This window comes from Triturus cristatus, chromosome 11 (assembly GCF_964204655.1).
Source record: "Triturus cristatus chromosome 11, aTriCri1.1, whole genome shotgun sequence".
In the NCBI taxonomy this organism is placed as follows: Eukaryota; Metazoa; Chordata; class Amphibia; order Caudata; family Salamandridae; genus Triturus; species Triturus cristatus.
In genome coordinates, this window is record NC_140594.1 from 163,153,072 (window position 1) to 163,171,931 (window position 18,860).

Consider the following 18,860-nt stretch of genomic DNA (forward strand, 5'->3'; position numbering starts at 1 on the left):
AATTCTTCTAAAGTTATTTTTAATTTCGCCACATCTAAAGTTTGGGGTTCAGCATCTTTTTGCTGTAAACTCATTAACCATTCACTTAGTTCATCAGAAGTGGGACCTACAGGAATAATTTCACTCTTTGGTGATTCTGGTACTGATTCTGTCATCATTAGTGTTTTATTTGTTAGGCTCTGATTCATTGTCAAATTTTTAGGAGTACTTAATCCAGAAGTTCCTACCACTTTTCCACATGGATTTTCTCCTGAATCTCTTTTTTCCATTTCGGCTTGCCTATTACTGTTATAAAGGATCGTTAGACAATGTTCACTGTCTTTTTGTTTATCAAAAATAGGCATCACTGGTCCTATTGTTACAGGAACAGTTACGGCTTCTATATTTTTTGTCAATTTCCTAATCTTTTCAGTTAACTCTAAAGTAGTTCTGGCTAATTCAGCTGAGTTTTCATTTGTCATTCTACCAGGTTGTGTATTTTCTGATTCTCTAAAGGGATTATTTTTCCCTTCTTCAGGTGGCGTTGACTCAAATTTTATATTTTGTGGTGCCTCTTTTACTGGCGCACTTGGTGTCAATAACGTAGAATTTGGTTGGTGTGGGGGAGGATTTTTATAAAACATGTCCTCGAGTACATCATCCTCCGACTCATTCACACCATACTTGTAGCCTTCTGGCCCTGTATTGTTTTCTTTTCTGTACATTTTCTACTACTAGTCTCTTCAGCATTTCTCATAGGCAACATCCCATCAGCCATATTTGCACTCCGCCATCTTCTCATTCTGTCATCATGGTTTTCCTGTCCACATAGTCTACCAAACATGTATTTATACCTTCCGCCACTCCGCTGTTCTGTCAATGCTTCAAACTGAGTAGGTCTAGGTCTCGGTTCTAATCTCATCATCCTTTCTCTTAAGTTCCTTAATACCGCTATATTAAATGAACCATGTTCTGGTAATGCTAAAACTCCATCATCTTTTGTATACTTTGCCCAATTATTTAGCCAAATACATGTATGATACCCATATTTCGCAACAATGAAGGATGCGGGCGATTTTGGTGGAGGAAGCAACTGTCCCTCTCTAGTCATAATTGGTTTATCATTTTTGAATAAGTTCTTAATTTTTCCAAACCAGGACTTTTTCTCTTTTTCTGGTGGATCGTAATACATAATTTTTCTTATTTCGGTATCGCTAGATTTCCTCTACGACTATTCTGTGATCTTATCCAATCGTAGCGCGACTCACACTAACGCACCACTCCGGAGCGTCTATGTTACTTTTGCAATTCTCCAATCCCAGCGCGACTTACACTAACACACCAATCCGGAGTGTCTTCGTCACCCTGTCACTTCTCCACTCTTGGCGCGGAGTACACTAATGCTCCAATCCTGTGCGTCTATGTCACTTCACAGCTGGCCAATCCCAGTGCGGTCTTTCTGACTTCAGCTTTCTCGCTACTCCTGTTTCTGCTGACCCCTCCATTAAAAAATGTATCTGCAACTTTCTCTTGCACTTTCTTTTACTCAAAATCTGTTAGTAACAACATAAAAACACCATCATTGTCCGCTTCACTAACCAAAGAGATAGTCTTGACCTTTCTCACAAGAATTCCATATTTCTCGAGAGCAGCGCTTACCTCTGCCCTTCCACAGAATTATTCCATTCGCCGATAAAGTAGTACTTCCCTCTACCTTACCCTTCTTACAAGCATTAGCTAACCGTTTCTCTAGAGATAAAACACATGTGGAGACTACACTGCTCCTGAGAGTTAAGGCCAGAGTTTCACGATAAAACCGAATGCTATTTCACTTACACATATTCATACGGAAAATGTAGTTCATTTACACAAGAATCCTGTATTTCTCAAGAGCAGCGCTTACCTCTGCCCTTCCACAGAATTATTTCATTTGTTGCTAAAGTAGCACTTTCCTCTACTTTACCCTTCTAACAAGCTTAGGGGAGACCTATTACCTTTCCAGTGATAAGCGTAATCAGAGCTCACAATTGACTCCTGTTACTTAAGACCGAAATTTCACAGGTGGCCTTCGATACCCATACACCTCTTTCATATAGAAATGTCACTACCGATAACACACGACGATGTTACCAAGTCGAACCCATACAATGCGTCGTGCGACTCCAGTCGTCACACGTTTTCCCCGTGTACCTACAGGGCAACAAACAATACACCATGTGACTTGACTTGCCACACGTTTTCCCCGTGTACCTACAGGGCATCCAACTTCCTACATCCCAGAAGTCTTCAGAAACAACATAAAACGCAACGCGACTCAACATTGACTGTTAGAACATAAATCAATAATCAACCAAACATCCGCAATCAAAAATCAATAATCACCAGAACCAATGCAATAAAACCATAACTCTGCTACCAGAAAAACTGATCCAGCGTGAAACTACCTACCATATCCTCCCTGCGTCATAGACCCGTCATCACTCTTACTCATTCATACACTAATTCATAGGTGGGGCCCATAACACCAACACTCATATGTTTTTCTCTCGCGAGTCTGCGCTCAGGAGGACGATGTATCCGCTGGACATGTGGGAAGATACCTTATTATCTATAGGGAAAGAAAATGTATTACGAAATATACATATTTACATCAACCCCTTTTGAATCCTAACCTTAACATCAAGGCACTCCACAACTTGGTCGATGGACCAATTAGTTGGACTGGTTGATGGTGATTTAGAACCAGCTAAAGCACATTTAAAGTTCAGAATCCCCTAATAACCTCCTGGAAGAATCCACAAACTCATTATTTCTGTTAGTCAATAATTTGTTTATCTAAAATTTGTTTGTAATCATACAATTAGCATTTCGGTCAATCAAGTTTAAATTGAATCAATCAATACAAATCTCATGACATTTTATATTTACCTAGTCTTGCTATCATGGTCCTTTCTAAGTCAATTGGCTGTGCATAAATCAAATTCTTTGCTCAATTGTCCTAATAGAAAGCAGGCGAAGACTCAAAAGTCCAGGAAGGTTCTTTGCTCAGCACGACACAGTCTCAAAGATCTCCAAAAGACCAAAGATCGTGCAAGCATGTCAGTCTGTAGTCATCTGTAAGTAATAGTCTGGGGTAGAAGGTAGCGGCGTAGATAGAAATAGATAGAGGTGACTCCTCCCTATTCTACTACCCTTTTTATAATAAAACTCTGGGTAACATGAAACATTTTTTAGGCTATGTTGAACGTGATTGATCCGTTTGGTGAAATTTGCAATATCGTCCTGTTTTCCCATCGATTTGGGTTCTCAGATATTTTGCTGGGTCACTTCCTCGGTCTATGTCGTTCTCAGCACAACATTGTTGATTCCCAATTGTGTGTTACTATTGTTTCCTTACTGACTGAAGTTTGGCAGTCCTCCATGTTCCTATCCTTGACCAGTAACACTGTGCTCTGAATTGAGGATGCCTGGAGATTTTCAGAGCCATCCGAGTCTGCGCAGAAGACATCGCGCTCACAAGACGGTGGCCACTTCCGAACTCAATTTTGGATGTCATGGCTTGGTAGGCCCGAATGCCAACTTAAGCAAAACAAACACAAAAGAATAATTAATATATGGAAATGAAGATTCTAATGTTAAACCCACACTAATCCCTTTAGGTATTAGTATTATCCTAGCTTATAGCGACATTTAAAGCATTAATACTCACCATTTGGCATCAACAGGAACGCAAACGTCACCAAAGCAACATAAATCATGCAATATTCTACCAACTCACATACTATTGTTAATAGGCGTACCATAATTAGTTATTAGAGTTATTCTGCCATGCAACTAGAAATGAGTCCCATGTGTAATTTGTGTTTACCAAAAATGCAAGTTGTTGGTTAGTATAACACAGCACACAGTTAATTCAATTTAGGATCTAAATCGATTACGTAATTAGTATTTTCATGCGAAATAGAGAAGGTATACAAAATTTTGCTTTACCTGCTCCATCAACCACAACAATCTAGTACAATACTCTAGCAAGAGGCAAGGCTAACCAAATATCCACATTCCAAGATAAGATGTTTGGCAAGAATAGGGAGGCTCAAATAGTGGCCTCAAAAGGAAAGTAAGATCTAGTTAACATCCCATGCTGAAACCACAAAAAGAGTGGGAGGGTCTTTATTTCAAAAGCCTTATAATAAGTTAGCTATCACCGACAATTTAAGCAACAAGCCGTCATTGGGGTAAAAAGTACAGGTGGAAGAGAGAAACTACAGGCGCAAACACAGGACTTTCACAGTTCGAGACCACAGACTGTGCAGTTTTGGAGAAGAGGCGGTCAAAGAGAATAACATCCAACAAGGAATCCAGGTCAGAAACACAATAGGAACAAATAGAAGAGAACAAAGTAGTTCAAGAATAATCTGAAAACTGATCTGTTCTGAACCACCATTATCTGATCACCCCAGAAATGGAGGAAGCAACTGAAAATAAACCGGCCAAGACCCCCCTTGCACCAATTGGACTCTAATTCCCTGCATTAACTCAATAACAGAGACTCTTACCTGCACACTCTGAAATGGCTGTAAGTTGGCATGTAATGTTTTTAAAAACTTCCAAAATATGGTAAAGAACTCAATACCACCTGGTTAAATTCAATAGAGCAAAAAATACAACAGAACACCAGCTACTTAAATGTTGGGTCTGGACTGAATGAGCGGAAAAGACATGGCGGAGCACCAACGCTATACACATCACTAGGACACTCCCATTTCCTGGAAGTGAGAATCTAACAGAAGAAAACAGCAAAAGTTCGATTAATGGTGATTTGATATTGTTGACTACCATCTCTGCCACCAGGTGATTCCTTTCTAGGATTTTGATGTCCAAATGTGGCGTAACACATCTAAGAGATTTACCAAAGGACCATTAGATATGAGAGGTGATTAGGTGTGAAAAGCAAATGTGAGTTTTGAACAGTAGGGGGCAGCCAGGAATGTGAACGGCCTTTTGCTAAACACTGCAGCCATGTTTTAGGCAGACCATATTTAAGCATTTAAAATATAGACGAGCAATTGCATTGATTTTCCCATCCTGGAGTACAGCTATGTTGTGAATTGGGATCATGCAGTCGAATTAAAGTTTCTATCCATGTGGCACTTTCAAAAAACAAGTTGTACAGTCTGCGGCAGGAAACATGGGCTTTGTAAGTACATTACCCTTTTGGATGCAATGAGGAGAACGTTTCCTTCAATTCTGCATCTCATAATTGAACTTGGTGCCATTGCACAAAACCTTTGTTTACAATACAGTTGACTTACCAAAGTGTCAGTTCTAGCAGCTCCATGGCAAAAACATGTTTCTATCCAGAGCAGTGCACATGTAACTGTGGTGTACTCAGCAGTCATCGGCTACACGATGGGTCACCTACTCAATGACAGCAAAAAGAATGTGGGAAAGAGGAGAACAAGGAAAAGATGGGCTTCTTCTCAAAGAAGTCTAAAGCTCCTTCTCTCCGGATATAAATATGATAGTACTGAGGCAGTGGGCCAGTGATGAAATTAGGACCAGTAAGGTCACTAGTGTTGGCTGAGAACTCTGTTGATTGGATGGCAACCACAGTGTGTCCTGGGTTTTCACCAAACTCATCCCCAAGACTGATCAGACATTGGAAGGACTATCCCAGGCTCTGAGTGTTGCACTCTGACTTGTGTTTTCGGAATGAATAGGATGCGGACACCTACAAGATGGAAAGTGAATGGATTTATTTAACAAAGAATCTCACTGGGCAATATTTTCAGCTCTCAGATAAAGGGATATTGGATTTCATATTTGCAGGGGCGTGGCTTCAGGGGGGGCGTTTGGGGTGTTACAGCCCCCCCATGTATTTTCAGATGAATAGTTGGGTGCAAGTGCTTTCAGTCGAGTATGATGTGGTGTCTGTTCGATTTCACCTGGGACTTTTACATGTGTACACCGACAAAACCACACACACTCTCTTGTCTCTGTTTTGAAAGCCCTAGAAAAATAGTATTATTTTACAAAATATTGTGTTTCTCTGACTTAGTACTCCTACCATTTCTACATTCCTCTCTCTTTTCGCTGCCTCGTAAGCCCCTCTCATGTCTCCTACTTGTCGTATAATGTATTTTAAAATTATATGCCTGCATGATTGTCAGAAAATCTGAAGCTTACCCCCCCAATCTTACTGACCAAGCCACGCCCCTGCCCTTCTGTTATGTTTTTACTTTACTCACTGCTATAATATGCTGAGTTGCAGACTACAAAAAACAGTGGGCATAGAATGGATTTATATGTTTGGATAAGCTGGAAAGAGACTTTTAGAAAAGTAGGGGAAGAGGAAATGACATCACACACAATTTGATACTGAGAACATTGTAGGATTGATGTCTTCTTCCACAATTAGCCCCTCGTTAACTCCTGTTTGCTGCTGAGGGACAGGGGGAAGGCTAGGAGTGAAAATAAAGTGGAAAATAGAATCCTAGACCTATCTTTACAAGCGGCATGACCAGTGAGAGTGAGAACACAGGTAACATGAGATGTGGAGTGGTACAAAGGGGCAAGTCAGTGATAATAGCTGCTACCCTTTATTAACTTCCAACTTTTCCAAGTTTCTAGGGTATAAAAGTAGTAGTTGGTTTTATTCCGAAGAATGGCTTAAATTGAATGTATTCTGGACTTCACTGAGAATTGGTGAAGCCTTCAAATAATCCCTACAGCTTTGTAATGGTATTTGATGTTTGGATGTTCAGTGTCCTTCAGCTAAGGAATGATTGTCTTGTTTTTGAAATGCCTACTCAGCTTTGTCTCTTGACTTTTTTTTCTGATTGGGTCTATTTCATCAGGTGCTGTATTTCGAAGGTACCTGGTATAAGTATTCTGATCCACCTACATGTATTTGTGATCTTTTCTCTAACTGTGATACCTTGCACATTGTACTGATATGTCCTTTTTAGGTCGAGCCTAGCGCAGCGCGCATGCTTTGCTCTCCAAGAGGGCCTCTTGGAATCACTCTGGACTTTTCACACACTCGTGCGTGTGGCTTTTTTTCCGGCATTATTTCAATTGGGCTTTGAAAAAGATGGGCTTTTTCTCAAAGAAGTCTAAAGCTCTTTCTCTCCGGATATAAATATGATAGTACTGAGGCAGTGGTCCAGTGATGACATTAGGACCAGTAAGGAAAGAACTCTTTGTGCTCACTAGTGTTGGTTGAGAACTCTACTGATTGGATGGCAGCCACAGTGTGTCCTGGGTTTTCGCCAAACTCATCCCCAAGACTGATCAGAGATTAGAAGGACTATTCCAGGCTCTGAGTGTTGCACTCTGACTTGTGTTTTCGGAATGAATAGGATGCAGACACCTACAAGCTGGAAAGTGAATGGATTTATTTAACAGAGAATCTCACTGGGCAATATTTTCAGCTCTCAGATAAAGGGATATTGGATTTCATATTTGCACTGTTATTGCCAGCCTTTTGCAGGGACGTGGCTTCGGGGGGGGGGGGGGGGAGGGGAAGCGTTTGGGGTGTTACAGCCCCCCATGTATTTTCAGATGAATAGTTGGGTACAGGTGCTTTCAGTCGAGTATGGTGTGGTGTCTGTTCGATTTCACCTAGGACTTTTACATGTATACACTGACAAAACCACACACACTGTCTTGTCTCTGTTTTGAAAGCCCTAGAAAAATAGTATTATTTTACAAAATATTGTGTTTCTCTCACTTAGTACTCCTACCATTTCTACATTCCTCTCTCTTTTCGCTGCCTCGTAAGCCCCTCTCATGTCCCCTGATTGTCGTATAATGTATTTTAAAATTATATGCCAGCATGATTGTCGGAAAATCTGAAGCTCACACCCCCCAATCTTACTGACCAAGCTACGCCCCTGCCCTTCTGTTATGTTTTTACTTTACTCACTGCTATAATATGCTGAGTTGCAGACTACAAAAAACAGTGGGCATAGAATGGATTTATATGTTTGGATAAGCTGGAAAGAGACTTTTAGAAATGCAGGGGAAGAGGAAATGACATCACACACAATTTGATACTGAGAACATTGTAGGATTGATGTCTTCTTCCACAATTAGCCCCTCGTTAACTCCTGTTTGCTGCTGAGGGACAGGGGGAAGGCTAGGAGTGAAAATAAAGTGGAAAATAGAATCCTAGACCTATCTTTACAAGCGGCATGACCAGTGAGAGTGAGAACACAGGTAACATGAGATGTGGAGTGGTACAAAGGGGCAAGTCACTGATAATAGCTGCTACCCTTTATTAACTTCCAACTTTTCCAAGTTTGTAGGGTATAAAAGTAGTAGTTGGTTTTATTCCGAAGAATGGCTTAAATTGAATGTATTCTGGACTTCACTGAGAATTGGTGAAGCATTCAAATAATCCTTACAGCTTTGTAATGGTATTTGATGTTTGGATGTTCAGCGTCCTTCAGCTAAGGAATGATTGTCTTGTTTTTTAAATGCCTACTCAGCTTTGTCTCTTGACTTTTTTTTTCCGATTGGGACTATTTTATCAGGTGCTGTATTTCGAAGGTACCTGGTATAAGTATTCTGATCCACCTACATGTACTTGTGATCTTTTCTCTAACTGGGATACTTTGCACATTGTACTGATATGTCCTTTTTAGGTCGACCCCAGCGCAGCGCGCATGCGCTGCTCTACAAGAGGGCCTCTTGGAATCACCTTGGACTTTTCACACGCTCGTGCGTGTGGCTTTTTTTCCGGTATTATTTCAATTGGGCTTTGCGTGCGTCTTTCCAAAAATACAGCACGCAATTGGGCAAAGGTGGGTGCATGTCCCACCTTTCCCAGTAAATGTATCTGCCCAAGGCCTACAGGTTGCGGGAGCCAGCAGTGGTGCCATCTGTTCGGGATCATATTTCCAATTAGCGCGGTCGCCGCGCTTGCTTTTGTTTCTATTATAACCCCTGCCATTGTTTCCCTTCTCTTTCGATCTCTTCCCCTTGTGTTTATTTCATTATATGATTTCATTTCCTCCATCAAATATTTTCCTTTCTTTCTCTGTGTGTATGCATTAATTTATTTGCCCTTTATTTCATGAATTATTATTCTTTGCATTAAGCACTCTTTTCTGCCTGTCTGTACTCGTGCCGCAGTAGCCCGCTGCAGTACAGTACAACAAATGCAATATGTTTCAGGTAATTTAAACTCGGAGTTGAGTTCACCTTCCTCTTGAATCGTATCCCCTAACTTACTCTGAAAAAAGATCCACTGCTTTGGCCTGACGCTGCTGCTCCGAAAACAGCCGAACTTTAGGTTTTTGAGGGGGCTACAAGAATTGCACAACACCGGGACTGTCTCACTCGTATGTTTTGCTCCAGCACTGCATGTGGTAGCGGATTAAACCCAGTCCTACCGGCTATGCCAATGCTTGTTTGCATGCCTTCTTTCATATTATTCACAGGATGCGTTTAGACAGGGAACGACAACAACTTTCACCTTGCTTGTTAGAGTATCATGTGACTGTCACTGAACTGTGTAGAACGCCGGCCACTTCCTGGTTTCAGAAGCCGTGCGGTGCGGCTGGAAGATGGCTGGGTTTCTGTGCCTCTGCATGATTTTGGCGTCGGCTGTTTCTCCATCTACAAGTAACACGTTCATCCATTTTCTGTTCAGTAATGTTGAGCAATGTACAAATATTTCGTAATAATAATAATAATAAGGGAATTTTATAAAGCGCTTGGTTACGCTCAAAGCGTGTCCCCGAGCTAAAACAGATTGACTCCCACGGACACAACCAAAGAGACTGTGCAAGCTAGCGAGTATATAAATATGTTGTTAACTTCCTCCTAAAGCCCAGTTCAGATGACTCAAGACGGAGGTCCAAAGGTAGAGCATTCCAGCTCTTAGCCGCCAGGTAGCGAAAAGATCTACCTCCCATGCGAGCCCGCCTTATCCTCGGGACCTTTAAAAGGCCTCCGTGGGAGGAGCGAAGGGAGCGTGTTGGTTCATACCTGGTGATCAAGTTCTGGAGCGGTATTGGCGCTTTCCCAGTAAGGATGCGATGGCAGGTACAGAGGGCCTTAAACTCCACCCTGCTCCTCACTGGCAACCAGTGGAGAGTCCGAAGGGCGGTATTAGAGGCCACTCTTCTGGGAAATTTTAAAATGAGGCGAGCTGCCGCATTCTGCAGCACCTGAAGGCGATTTAAGGCCTTGTTGGTTGCTCCTAGGTACAGAAAATTGCCATAATCCAGGCGTGATGTGACGAGGGCGTGCACCAACGTTCTGCAGGCTGACGTAGGGAGGAGATCTAAAATCTTCCGTAAACTTTTCAGGACGCTGAAACAGACGCCCGCCACACGTCCTATCTGCGGTCCAAAAGACAGGTCAGCATCTAACCAGACTCCAAGGTTCCGAACTTCTTGGCAAGGTGTTGGAGCCTCTCCCAAGCATGGAGGCCACCACGCCGACGACCAGACAGATGGGTTCCCCCCCACTACGAGTACCTCAGTCTTGCTGCCATTTAGTTTAAGGCAGTTGGTGGACATCCAGGCTGCAAGGTCTTGCATGCAGACTCTGAAACTGTCCGCCGCAAGACCCGGCGCTCGCGAGAGGGAGATAACCAGCTGCGTGTCGTCGGCGTAGGACACGATGTACAGACCATGGCCCACAGCAATATGGGCCACTGGGGAGACATACAGATTAAATAGGGTGGGGCTCAGGCACGATCCCTGGGGTACGCCCTGGTCCAATCCAATATCCCTGGAATAACACTCGCTCTGGCGGACCTGAAAGCTTCTCCCCGTGAGAAAGGACTGGATCCATGCGAGGGCAGCTCCAGTTATTCCGCCAATATTCAGACACCGTGGCAGGGTGGAATGAGCTACGGTGTCGAAAGCTGCACTCAGGTCCAATAGGATGAGGGCCATAGTATGACCCTCATCCACCCCCTGGCGCAAGGTCTCCACAGCCATCAAAAGCGCTGATTCCGTAGAATGGCGGGGACGGAAACCAAACTGGGTATCGTGTAGTAGAGCTGCCTCATCCACGAAATCCATCAGTTGCATATTTACCGTTTTTTCCGCCACTTTAGCCAGATAGGGCAAAAGGGAGATCGGCCGAAGGTTCTCTAATTTCTCAAAGCTGATGTTAGATTTCTTTCTAAGAGGTAGCACCACCGCCTGTTTCCAGGCTTTGGGCACGGTCTTGGTGCTAAAAGACACATCCAATAGGCATCTTATATACGGTTCTAGCACCAAAAGACTATCCACTAGCCGTTTCGGCGTGGTGGGATCCCTCGGGGAGCCTGATTTGACGGATGAACAGATTTTTAGTAGATTCTCCGAGGGCGGGGTGACAAAGTTGGTCAAAGTATGTCTATCCCTACATTCCCTCGGGCTTTCCGCAAAGTCGGTTCCAGCAATGGGATGACTGGGAAATGCCGAGTAGATATTTGCTATCTTTTCGGAAAAAAATTCCGCATACCTATCACAGGATTCTACCGAACAGTCATCAGGAACCATGGCTGGTTTCCCACTCGAGAGGGTTTTATAGAGCAAGACGAGCTCCCTCGTCGAGTTGCCAGCTTCGCTAACTCTAATGGTGTAGTATGCTGCTTTGGACTTCCTGATAAGCCCGTGATAAATTCGCCTCTTCGTTAGGTACGCCTCCCTAGTTTCCTTAGACGGAGCCCCACGCCACTGTCTTTCGTCTCGCTTCAGTGCTGTTTTCGTGACCCGTAGTTCATCACTGAACCACGGGGCAGTTTTTTGAAGGCGGCCACCCAATCTGGCATGCGAAAGTGGGGCTGGCAGTCAAGCGCCTCGTTGATACGCTTGCATAGATTGAAATTAGCCGTATCCGCATCATCCCCCCCAGGGTTTCCCCCTTTGGTCAGTGCCGCACTAAATTTAGCCTGAGAGAAGGTAGCCCATCTCCGCCTGGGATGGTACAGTATAGCTGGCTCCGGGGGTTTAACCCCGGAAATTCGTATGAAGAATGGTACCAGGTGATGATCCGACCAAGGGATGGGAATAGGGGTCCTAGCTTCTACTTCCCCCCAATTGACGAATATGGGGTCCAGTAAGTGTCCCATGTTGCATAAGTTGGCTGGTTGTATAACCGTTTTCCTCGGGTCACTGCTGGTGTTTCAAATCGTTTTCTCATTTCAGTTCACTCGTAGCTGCCAAAGATTGAGATTGCTAATGTGTGGCATTTTCATGGTTTCGGTGTATTTATGAGTGAAATTCAACGACCAATGTGTGACACTTGGAGTGACACTTTCTCGCGAGTAAAATCAAGCAATAAAGTCCATGGAAAAAGATAAATTGCAGAAGCTACACCCAGGGCTTTAAGTGTGATGAAAAAACTGGGGGGGGTGGGGGGTTCCCTCTCAAAGGGGTGTGGCTTAATAACACGTAAGCTAAAAATCTGTGCTGCCCGACTTGTATTTTGCTGTTTCTGTTGTTGCATCCAGATATATGATGGCACAGGAGCTAGGGTAATATGCTTAATGCTACACACATACGCAGGGTATTATGCTGCATGTCTAAACACTTATAATGCCCGAAAGGCGAGACCTATTGGCTATGCCAATGCTCATTATAAATCTCTTCGGTATAAGTTTTTAAAACCTCTTTTTTTATCCTTAGATTTTTATCAGGCTAGGCCGAATTTTTATACCTACAACTTTTAGCTTCTCATGAAATTTGTTATAATGTGTCAATGGGGCATATGTATTAAAAAAACGTTTTGCGAGTCCTTAATAGCGATTTTAGCGAATCACTTTTAAGGACTCTCAAAATGAAATGTATGTATGATTCATAATATTAATTGCGATTCCTACGTATTCCTTAGTTGTGAATCGCAAATTGCGATTGGCAATTAAGGACTACCTTCCCATTCATTCCTATGGGCCTAGAGGCCCATAGGAATGAATGGGAAGACATTCACAATTTGCGAGTACCCATTAGGTACTCACAAATTGCGAATACAATTTCTAGGTTGCCAGGGTGCCATAAGGACACCCTGTTGCACCCCTGAAATATGCATTGTGCACATGTGGTGCATATACATGCCCTGAGGGCATGTATGTGCACCACATGGCACTTAGAAAAATGCAAAAAAGTGAATTTTTCTAGGAAATTGCAAATTACCACCAACTTGAAGTTGGTGGTAATTTGGGATTACTTAAAGCAAATTCGCACAACTTGGATGCTTCAAGAATTGCATTTAAGGCATCGCAATTTACGTTTCCTTAAATGCATTTGCAAAATAGGGAATCGCTAATTTTACGATTCCCTATTTTTCGATGGCCTTTTGTAATGATGCAACCAAAAAGACTTTTTCCCGTTCGCAAACGGGCCAATTCTGAGAATCGGCCCGTTTGCGAACAGGAAAATGGCTTGATACATATGCCCCTATGTTTCTTATGGGGGTTTACAGATCAGTTCGATAGGGGTAGCTATTATTGATCTGGTTTTGACATTTTTATGCAATTATATGTAAATATTTATATTTTTGCCTTGCTGTAGAACTGTGATGGTCTATCTTTTGCTTTCCTTGTATACTTTTATTTTTAAATTCGAATAAAGTACTGACTGCATGATTATTCAAAAGAGAGAGAATTTAAGTGTCAATAAATCAAAGAATTAAACCATTCATACACTATAGTTGTAAGAGTGATGCCTTTCTGGTGCATTAGTCACTTTCCCTGCTAGCAAGGTTAGTATCTTCATGCCAGTAATAGCTTCACAAAAGGTAAGAGGTAACATCAATGGTATACGCCCACATTTTTCAGTCTACAAGGGGGTGTGAGTCTGAGGGGATTTGAAAGGTGAAATCCATGGAGATGAACATTGTTTAGGTGTGTGAGATATTTTTAGGGCTGGTGATCCCATTGACAACTATGGGAGGCATTTTGCTTCTTTCGGGTATTAGGATGAGTCCAAGAAGGGTGGTACACTCCAGGAGAGCACGAGTGAGAGGTATGCCCATGGAAGAGGCATGATATACAAGTACTGATTACACAGCAACATAACATAACCACAAAAAAGATCATAACATAGATGATCCTACAGCTCTTCCCAGGAATAGCTTCACTTTCTACAGAAATAACCACTTCTTTGGGCTGCATGGCTATGTTGGCACCAATGCAGCTCCTTGGACCGGTGTAGTCAGCACTGTTGGAGTAGGGAGGGCGAGGGGCAATTATCTGAAGTGTCCTGATGCTGTTGGGCACATGAGTGTCTGACTGGCATAATCCGGAGGAATTGGTTCAATGCAGTGACCAACAGCATGCATGTAAGCACTATATATTGGTCACAAAATTGTTGATTTTAATGACTAATTTACAAAGGGTTGTGCGATTTTTCAACATTGGGCTAATAGGATATTAATATCACTTAGCCTGAAGCCTCGACTTCTACTAAAGCATTTAAGGAGAATATACCACACAAAATACCACACTTGGAAGCAAATAAAATGAAAGGTCTGGTTCTTCTGGGAGAAATAAAGGTCTCTAAAATTGATTCATATTAATGGTTTATTTTGGAATCTTTCAGATAGATAACATATTTGACCACATACATGCACATAAAAAGTAATTGTCATTGTACGATAAACAGCGAGATTGTGTACTTCAGTTTCATCCTCATCAATTTGTGGGGATTTTTGTTCATGGCCTGGGTGTGTGTATGGCCATCTGATGCTTGCTTGTCCGATCTAAATTCAGTGTTTTTATTGCTTGTGTTATTGGTGCACATTTTCAAATTCCCCTGGCTCATTTTGAGCAGCTCCACTGTTTTTCTGCACAGGCTGTAAACTCTCTTCATTGGTGTAGTCTGTTGTACTGTAGTTGGTGCCTGCTGCTTTTTTATTCTTGTAACACATCTTTTCCAATCACCCCAGCCTTGGGTTGAAATAAAGAAGGTATGTTTTCCTGTCCCTTCGCTCTTACTTTCTTTCAAGTATGTTTGCTGCACGTCTGCTGCTGGTCTGGCTCTCATGACAGTTTCCTTACAATAGGCATAATCAGATTGGTCCTTAAATTGTGGCTGCTTCTTTTTAATTCCAGCTATTGCAGGTGTCAGATATGAATATACTGAGTGCTATGAAAACACCAAAGTGCTGTCTCTAGAAAAGAAAACCTTTAGGATTTTCAAAACTACATCTTTACATATTAATTTACCTTTAAAGGTATTCTAAAAAAATAAAAGACAGAGGGCCAGATTTACAAAAGGGTTGCATTGCCCTTTCATCGCGCAATGTGACCCTTAAATGGGATTTGCTATGCCACACTGAGCCACCTGGTGTCGCTCTGCGTGTCAATGTAAGTCTAGATTACTGCAGCTCAAGTCGCTGCCGTGGCTTACTCTGACCTGGGAAGCCGTTCTACGGGTGGATTTTAGTGCATTTCCAAATTTACTACCAGTAGTAATCATGGTAATGCGTCAAAAAAGGTAAGCCATCCCAGGGGTGGTGCAACGAGGAGAAATAACTTTATTTCTCCTTATGTATTCCTCTTTCTACATGGGCTGCGTTGTGCATCACATGTAGATAGAAGAAAAAGCATCTAATGATTCTTTTTGTTCTTCCTGCACAAAAACAATCATGCCTGCAATGCCGGCACCCTTGCACCATGGAGCTAGGGTGCCTGTGCTGGCGCTTGGCTGCGCGGTGTGCGCCTGCGCAGGGAGGGAGCAGGGATATGGCAGATTCCTGCCCTCCCCATGTGATCCTGCGTTTCGCTGTGTTACATCTTTGTAAATCCAGCCCTGAAGCACTGACATTTAAGTACCATCAACACCGCGGCACCAAAATTACTATATCCCGTCTAGCCTGTGCTACTGCCTTGCCCATCTCCCAATACAAGAAATGTTTCAATGTGGAAATTCACTCTCCAGACTGAAGTATCTCAAACAGAGAAAGGGCAGGGAGCAACATTTTAACTCTGTAATGGTGCTATGGGAATCAGGATCCTTCAATCAAACATACAGGTATCATTAGAAAGGACGTGGCGGGCCCCCTGCTTTAGCAAATACTCTGCCCAAATTGATTCCAGAAAGCCGTCTACCATCAATAAGAGAGATCACATTAGAATATCTACTCTTAGTTTGTCAGGAACTGTGCAAGGAAATTCAGTGGTCCAGGCAAAACCGTACTCTGCCACTGGAGCGCTCCCCATTCTCCAGACAAAATAGCTTTTCTTCATCTGTTTTCTTGTAATTTGATGCCACTTAGTGGGTGCTGTAAGCATTTTTTCTATAGCCTTCATTACACATTGGCTGGTAGTTGGTGCAATATTTATCTCACGTGATAAAATCAGTCTGAATTTATCTGCTATGATAAATACCATTCAATTATGAGTTTTTCCCTGGTAAAGAGGAATAACCTATAGCTTTTTGGTGCTTACTGCACCAAAATCGCCCAGTTTCCGCCTGAACATACTGGCAGGTGTAACAGCACATATCAGAATTTAACAGCTGACTCATAATGAGGGCCTAAGTCTTCATAATGTGCCAGACCGCAATCTGGCATCTTAGCTCACCTGCAATTTAAAAAGTATGCCTTTGTACTACTTAAGTTTTATTCCCTTAGCAGCTGTCTTTTTAAAGTACTACATTTTTATTTTATAATGTGTTGAAACTTATTATCAAGATTAAAGAAACACACTCAATTTAGGAAACACTGTGTAATATTACTGATTTGTTCAATAACAAGAAATAATAAAAGAGAGCTCAAATTGACAGCTTTAAAAAAAATAGCACCACAACTGTGGGGAGAATCTGGCTCTCTAACTCCCACAAACACTGGCAACGCAGCTGCACATGTAGATCTATTCTTGCCCAGTATACACATGACAGCTGACAGATAAGATCCCACCAGTATGGTAAAGTACAGCACACTAAAACAAACTCATATATGGCCAGGTGCAAAGGAGGTCTCTAGTGAAGATCCTGCAAAGACTCACCTAATCTCAAGTCAGTTACAGCATGCTGGTCTTTCTCGACAACCGCATGCCGATTCCCAAACCGTTCATTATATTTATATCATTTTGAGGCGGTTGTATGTGCCTAAGGTGGCAAACAATTATTCAAGGGCACCAGTCCAAACCAATTAAGCATTGAGATATATATCAGTTGCCTCTGGGTAGTTATAGTTAGGACCACATTCCCATAGAAAAAGGATTTTTTGGTTTGTTAATACCTTTGGTGCCATTTGACAAATCTGCACGAAACTTCCAAACAAAATGTTCTTGCACCTCAGCTCCTTTTTCGAAAGTTTTGGGGTGATCCGTCAAACAGGGGATGAGAAAAAGGGGGTCCTAAAATGTGTTTGCCCCATTCATTTTTCCATGGTAATTTTAGACAGAGCTACAGCCTACATGGGTGAATGGATTTTAAATTAAATTTGGCGCAAAACTAGAGCGTGGTCCAGAAAGAGTGCTTTTTGCGATTTGGTGTAACTTCTTAGCAATTAAGGCTCAAAATAATTGTATATTTCACACCATGGAGGATTCGCGTGGCCGACAGATCTCATGGTGAGATCTGAATTGCTGTCACCACATCAAAATTTGGCGGCAGCCATCTTAGAATTTGGGACTCTGGTTAAAAAAAGACATAAAAGGGCAGGGTAGAGATACCCTAACCCACTAGGCTTGGTGGTGGGGTCTCAGAGAGACCTGAGGCCAAAACCGTTTTAATCATTTTTGCCCAGAAATAGTGGAGGCAAAAAAACACCCAAGCAGACTTCTGCGCTAGTACTAACCCCACCACCCCCCACAACTAGCGGAGGACCATGTCCCGGGGAGTGGTATAAAATATTCCTTTTGGGAAAGGGAGACATAGTCCTCCACCCTAAGCCTCAGGGACCGAATTCCAATTAAGAAGAGGGGGTGCACAGCCCCTTTCTCCAAGCTTTAATAGGCCCGGGGACCTCATCACCTTGGGCCGAATGAAATGTCAAAGGGAGAGGGGCCTTGCAGCCCCCTCCCTGAGCCTGTTAAAGCCTGGGGACCCCATCCTCTGAAGCTGGCTCAATTGCTGTGTCCTGGGAAGCCCATTAGCGTGGTCAGGGAAAAATATGTCTGCTACCACCTATCAGGAGCATTTTTAGAGCTCCTGCTGGGTGGGAACAGACATGCCTTCCCTGCCCTCAGGAACGGAGGGCAGGAAAGACATATCTGGTCACACTCAGCAGAAGCTTTAAAGTTTTGTTTCTCTTCCTGTGCTCTTGTGGATAGGGAAACACACATTGCTCCTGCTTGGAAGGAGTAAATAAAAACAGCTGCTCCCGCTGGGTGAGAGCAATGCTGGCTTCCACAGCACCCAGTATGGGTGGATGCAGGGAGCTGTATGGGGCTGTGGGGGCTTCATCTGTAGCCTTCAACTTGCTGTTTGGTGGTTGCCCTGGGTGGGCACGAGGGCATCCATCCAGAGGAACACAGGCCCCAGGGGCTGGGGTTCCAGAGACCACTATAAGCTCTGCAGCTGGAGCCACAAGCCTCCTTCCCCTGTAATTTAAGTTTGGCCCCAGGGTATGTAGTCCCCGATGCCTATTAAGACTTGGGAAGAGGAGCGCACAGCCCCCTCCCCTTTTGCATGGAATTTGGCTCCAGGGGATGGGGGTCCCTGGGGCCTATTAAGGCTCGAGGAGGTGAGCTGTATGCCCCCTTCACCTTAACATATATGTTTTGTTTTGGCTCTGAGGATGAGGTCCCTGGGGCTACGATTGGGTCGGGGAGGGAAGCAGTGCCTACCCATAATAGCCACCGGGATGGGGTTCCCAGTGCCCCTTGTGGCTCAGGGAGAGGGCCACGCGCCCCCATCCTCTACACAAATATCTTTTGACCGCAGGGGATGAGGTCCCCGGGGCCACTATTGCCCCGGCGAGGGCGG